Source organism: Schistocerca cancellata, chromosome 1 (genome assembly GCF_023864275.1).
Source record: "Schistocerca cancellata isolate TAMUIC-IGC-003103 chromosome 1, iqSchCanc2.1, whole genome shotgun sequence".
NCBI lineage: Eukaryota > Metazoa > Arthropoda > Insecta > Orthoptera > Acrididae > Schistocerca > Schistocerca cancellata.
The window spans coordinates 1,086,255,353-1,086,262,533 of record NC_064626.1 but is presented as its reverse complement, the minus strand read 5'-3'; positions in this window follow the sequence as shown (position 1 = coordinate 1,086,262,533).

Sequence of the window (7,181 nt, the reverse complement as noted above, 5' to 3'; positions counted from 1 at the left end):
CCCGCCCGAGGCAAGATTCGAACCTGCTACCGTAGCGGTCGCGCGGTTCCAGGCTGTAGCGCATAAAACCGAGGCGTAAAGCTTTGTGTCCTGCAGTCATCAAGGGTACAGGAGTGGGCCTTCGGCTCTGAAAGCCCATATCGATGATGTTCCGTTGAATGGTTCGCACGCTGACACTTGTTGATGGCCCAGCACTGAAAGCTGCAGCAATTTGCGGAAGGGTTGCACTTCTGTTACTCTGAACGTTTCTCTTCAGTGTCGTTGGTGCCGTTCTTGCAGGATCTTTTCCCGGCCGCAGCGATTCTGGAGATCTGATGTTTTACCGGATTCCTGATATTCACGATACACTCGTGTAATGGTGTACGGGAAAATCCACACTTCATCGCTACCTCGGAGATGCTGTCTCCCATCGGTCGTGCACCGACTGTAACACCACGTCGAAACTGACTTAAATCTTGATAACCTGCCATTGTAGCAGCAGTAACCGATCTAACAACTGCGCCAAACACTTGTCATATACACTACTGGCCATTAAAATTGCTACACCACGAAAATGACGTGCTACAGACGCGAAATTTAACCGACAGGAAGAAGATGCTGTGATATGCAAATTATAAGCTTTTCAGAGCATTGACACAAGGTTGGCGCCGGTGACGAAACCTACAACGTGCTGACATGAGGAAAGTTTCCAACCGATTTCTCATACACAAACAGCAGTTGATCGGCGATGCCTGGTGAAACGTCGTTTTGATGCTCGTGTAAGGAGGAGAGATGCATACCATCACGTTTCCCACTTTGATAAAGGTCGGATTGCAGCCAATCGCTATTGCGTTTTATCGTATCGCGACACTGCTGTTCGCTTTGGTCGAGATCCAATGACTGTTAGCAGAATATGGAATCGGTGGGTTCAGGAGGGTAATACGGACCGCAATGCTGGAACTTCTCGATCCCTGACCCAACAGATGGGGACGTTTGCAAGACAACAACCATTTGCACGAACAGTTCGACGACTTTTGCAGCAGCTGCGGTTACCCTTGATGCTGCATCACAGACAGGAGCGCCTGCGATGGTGTACTCAACGACGAACCTGGGTGCATGAACGGCAAAACGTCATTTTTTCGGATGAATGCAGGTTTTGTTTACAGCATCATGATGGTCGCATCCGTGTTTGGCGACATAGCGGTGAACGTACATTGGAAGCGTGTATTCGTCATCACCATATTGGCGTATCACCCGGCGTGATGGTATGAGGTGCCACTGGTTACACGTCTCGGTCACCTCTTGTTCGCATTGACGGCACTTTGAACAGTGGACGTTACATTTAAAATGTGTTACGACCCGTGGCTCTACCCTTCATTCGGTCCCTGCGAAACCCTAAATTTCAGCAGGATAATGTACGGCCGCATGTTACAGGTTGTAACCTCCCCCTCACTTGCCGACCTTAATGACAGTGAAAAATGAAACCGCGTGTACCTAATGGGAGTTTTGGAAAAGCAATCGTCACCGAAGTTAACCTGTCGGTAAAGAGGGAGGAAAGGGTTACATCTAAATGAAAGGAAATGTACTAATGAAACTGGTGGAAATTAATTTTGAAAAGGGGTAAAGTTAATAAAGAAAGTAAATGTGCAGCCGTTACGTTAACAATTAACTAGCGGTAATTAGGTATTTGAGATTTGGGGGAAATCACGGTCGCCAGTCCTAAGGACAATTACTATAGTAACTGAAAAAGAAAGGTTATTACACATATAATTAGCACTAGAAGCGTGGCAACTGAAGGTTGACACGTGTAGTGTGAAAACTGAAAGTTTGTCAGAAGTAATAAATTTCGCTACACCCTGACTTAATTTAGCAAAGAATTAATAAAACCGGAAAATCGAAAGTTAATTTCGTGACTGAAGTTAATAGTGAGCTTTCTTTCTGAAGCACATCGAAATTCAGTAAAATACGGTTAGTCTTGGACTACCTCAACAATCATTTCAAAAAACTACTTGAATCTACGCAATTTGGAAATAAGAGATTTAACTTTTAATTCAAGTTCAATGATTCTGAACAATTAACAATAGTAAAATTTAGTACGTACCAAGCTGAGCTGCAGTCACAGGTAAGCTAAAATACGATAACAAAACTCGCACTCTTAATTTGTGCTTGTGTAATCTGAATATTGTAGCCAGCTAACTGAACCTTGAAATTAAAGCAGTGAAATAGAATTAGCTATATTACTTTAGTGCTTGCGTTTAAATTTCAACGACACTCAGGTTCATTTCGGAAAAGGAAGGGACCCTGCTTGGTAATGCAATTGGGACAACGAGCAACAAAGGTTCATGCTAAGTTGCTGTTATTATAGTTACGAAAATGGTACAGTTTGAAAAGCTGAGGTCTGCCATACAGTTCTAAAACTTTACTTGCTTCCAGTCTTCCTTGATGGTTGATTGAAGGTTTGAAGCCGTCGATCGAGGAGGTGGCGACAGTCACTCATTGCCGGCCGTCGCTGTTGCAGAAGCTGGATGTTGGCGCGCCTTCTTCTCGACACGGTCACCAGACGAAACGGGCTCTTGATGTGCGCTAGTTAATGTTTCCCGTCCGCGACACCATGTCAGAAACTATCATCTCAAGTCGAGCGCAATTACATGCTGCCAAACCCCGAAAGCGCGGCAACTCGCGGGAGCGTCACACAACACACCTGCTCCACTCGCTACTCCCCCCAGACTCCTTCCCTCAGCCCGCGCTCCACGCGGCAGAGTTAACACTACCAAAGATCCTACACACTTTGATTCTTCACACGACCTATCGACGTAATCGTTCGATAGCAGTTTTCCCTAGGCAAGACCCAGCGTAAAAATACAAATAATATTTACGAAACAAACCAATTATACATCGACATAAATGCATAAATATACAAATAGTAAAACAATTACAATATACAAAGAGACAGAAATGTCATATCTTGAGGTAACAAAGCAAGGAAAAAAATAGTACAATAGATGGAAATAGGAGGATATGCATTTCCGGCGTTACAAGGTCCTGTACGGGCCTTTCTGGATACAGAAAATGTTCGACTGCTGCCCTGGCCAGCACATTCTCCAGATCTCTCACCAACGTCTGGTCAATGGTGGCCGAGCAACTGCCTCATCACAATACGCCAGTCACTACTCTTGATGAACTGTGGTATCATGTTGAAGCTGCATGGGCACCTTTACCTGTACACGCCATCCAAGCTCTGTTTGACTCAATGCCCAGGCGTATCAAGGCCGTTATTACGGCCAGAGGTAGTTGTTCTGGGTACTGATTTCTCAGGATTTATGCACCCAAATTGCGTGAAAATGTAATCACATGTCAGTTCTAGTATAATATATTTGTCCAATGAATACCCGTTTATCGTCTGCATTTCTTTGTTGGTGTAGCAATTTTAATGGCCGTATTCTGTCTGTTTACATATCTCTGTGTTTGAATACGCATGCCTATACCAGTTTCTTTGGCGTCTCAGTGTAGTTTATAGTCTCTCCGTTAATATCTCTGGTTCCGTCAACTCCTAAAAGAACTTTCATTTCCAGTCATCGTACCGGTTCTATCATTAATCACCCACTAACGCTGCCTTTTAGACGTAAATTGAAGCACTCGACTTCCTTAACATTCCTCAAAGCCACTTAGAAATGTAATTATGTAACACACTCAGCCACTGATGACGTTGTGAGTCATAAACACACAAACGCGTTTCTTCATAAACAGTTCTTAATGCTCTTTAAAGTTCCTCTGTACTATTTGACTATGAATATTTACTGGGATTTACGAAATCTGGAGTGTAATCTTTTACCGAAGTCTCCGATCACAGATTTCGTAGCTATGTATTCTAGTTCTTGACAACACATACGATATCCTCCCATACAGCCACTGGCGTTGAATCATTGTTCTTCTAATACGTCTCCGAAACTTTTCATGAATTGTCAAATTCAGTATTTGACACACCCACTTGAAAGCATGTATGACGACTGCGTGCCAGGGGATGGGCTGAGGATAGTACTGTGTGCCGAAACCAGTAGCCGGGGGCCAAAATGAATGAATTGTGACTATAGACTGAAACATATATTTTTTCATTATTATATTGGCCTCTGTTCTACCGACAGTATGGCCGGAATATGTCGATTATGACTCATGAATCTGCTGGTCGTAACTGCCTGTCACACGTTATTCATTGTTGCGCGATTTGTGCTTATGGAAATAGTTAAACAATTACAACTCCGAGAGAACCTTTATTGCTGCCAGATATCTCCTGCAGCCAAGAGGTCGTGCAGTGTTTCCAGATTTTCCCTCCCCTCTGATGTCAAAAAATTCAATATGACGGAAATAGCCCTCGTGTGCTTATTAATTCATTACTGCCTTAATTATTGTTGTTAATTTTTTACATTTACTACTATTATTTTTGTTTGTTACATTACGACAGAAGAATTTAAAGTGAAAAAGAAATTTTTACCTTCCTAGTTTTAATATAGTATTCTGTAATATACATGTAACACTAATCACTATTGAGAGCGAAACGTACATTTCTATGAAAACGTTACACATTTTTGTAGTGAAAGAAACAAATTAAACGTATCTACAAATGACAAATCTAAAACAGAAACAACTAATTACTTGGGACGACAAGCAAAAGAAATATTCAACACACAGTCCCATATTACATTTCTTGAAATGGGTACGTGCTGACTTCTTGCAGTTTACTCCAACACATTATCTTCTTTTGAGTTCCTGTATTTTCACAGTCAAGTAGTTCATTTTATGTAAATATAGCTCTTCGATTACAGTATGGAGTGCGAGATTCGTCGAGGTCCAGTCAGTGGCATTACATAATCACAGGAATTAAAATTAACGGGGAACGAATACGCTGTATCCATTTTGCAGAAGATATAGTAGTACTTGCTGACTCAGTAAAGGAAATGGAGTTTCTGTTGCTAAAATTTGCTAAAATCCTAACAGAATTTAATCTAAAAATAAATAAGAAGAAAACAAAAACTGTCATAGTAGCGAAGACAAAAGAAAATAGTAAAGTTACTATTAAACTAGAAGATGATGGTCTAGAGCAGGTTGAAAAGTTCACTTATTTGGGGCGCACAATCACTGACGACAATAAATGTATCACAGATATAAAGAGAAGAACATCCTTGGCAAAGCAAGCTTTCCAAAATAAAAGAAATTTACTAACAGACAATCATACAAGCCTAGAAAGTAGGAAAAAGTTTGCCCAAACCTTTGTGTGGAGTGTCTTAACATACGGATGTGAAACGTGGACTCTGGGAAAGGCAGAGGAAAAGAGACTGGAAGCAGTGGAAATATGGATATGGAGAAGGATGACGAAAACAAGCTGGGTAGATAGAAAAAGTAATGAACAGGTCTTAAGAGAAGTGAATAAGAACAGAACGCTGCCAAATTATATAGGAAGATGAAAATCAAAAATGATAGGGCACATAATGAGACACAACCAGTGCCTATAGAATTATTTGAAGGAAAAGTTTTAGGGAAAAAACCAAGAGGCAGTTCAAGAGCAACGTATTTTAATAACATCAAAGAAGATTTGGGGATAAAATCGTATGAAGAATTGAAGAGGATGACAATGGAGAGAGGGACGTGGCTAAATCGACAAGGCATAGCCTTTAGTTTATGATGATGATTTTTCCCAGGAACAACTTTTCAAAAATTTCTTGAAAAAGTTCAGTAATATTGTTTATAAATCCAATGCTGAACAACGTGACATAATTTTTATTACCTTTACAATTGCATTTTTCTGAAAAAATGAAACATTATGAAAATTAGATTAAATTTAGGTTCTAAAAATACGAATAAATACCTCCTCAAACTATACAATAGTACCTAGAACCTTTAGTTCGAATTTCATTTGAGATTTTTACTTTGGATCCTTTCTGAGCTACTTGTTTATCACAGCTGCTATTTCCAAAAGACATTAACACCCAGTTTAAATCACAGAAAACTCAACCGCCACAAGAAACGCGAAGATTCCTCCTGCCCGAAGCGAAATGGAACAGCCCATACGTTTCGCCAAGTGACCGCGACGAAAAGTCACAGACACTACAGCACGTCAGTCGTTCTTCCCAAACACCGTTCGCTACTGAAACAGGAATGCGCGGAGATGGTAGTGGTACCGCTAGTAGTGTACGTCGCACACTAAAGAGGCTTGGGGAGCCCAGATATTGATGTAGAGGTAGATGTCGTTACATTCGTAATGGCCTCAGCAGATAAATTTGTATCAGAGTAGTGTAATCGACGATAGGAACCGGTATTCAGTACGTCTCTCAGTGAACATGAGCTTGAACGCACTCCCCGCAAGCGTTGCCATTTACATCTACATCTACATCTACACTCTGCAAATCACATTTAAGTGCCTGGCAGAGGGTTCATCGAACCACCTTCACAATTCTCTATTATTCCAATCTCGTATAGCGCGCGGGAAGAATGCACACCTATATCTTACCGTACGAGCTCTGATTTCCCTTATTTTATCTTGGTGACCGTTCCTCCCTATGTAAGTCGGTGTCAACAAAATATTTTCGCATTCGGAGGAGAAAGTTGGTGATTGGAATTTCGTGAGAAGATTCCGTCGCAACGAAAAACGCCTTCCTTTAATTATGTCCATCTCAAATCCTGTATCATTTCTGTGACATTCTCTCCCATATCTCGCGATAATACAAAACGTGCTGCCTTTCTTTGAACTTTTTCGAAGTACTCAGTCAGTCCTATCTGGTAAGGATCCCACACCGCGCAACAGTATTCTAAAAGAGGACGGACAAGCGTAGTGTAGGCAGTCTCCTTAGTAGGTCTGTTACATGTTCTAAGTGTCCCGCCAATAAAACGCAGTCTTTGGTTAGCTTTCCCCACAACATTTTCTGTGTGTTCCTTTCACTTTAAGATGTTCGTAATTGTAATACCAAGGTATTTAGTTGAATTTATGGCTTTTAGATTAGACTGATTTATCGTGTAACCGAAGTTTAACGCGTTCCTTTTAGCACTCATGTGGATGACCACACACTTTTCGTTATTTAAGGTCAACTGCCACTTTTCGCACCGTTCCGATGTTTCTTCTAAATCGTTTTGCAGTTTGTCTTGATCTTCTGATGGCTTTGTTAGTCGATAAACGACAGCGTCATCTGCATGCAACCGAAGACGGCTGCTCA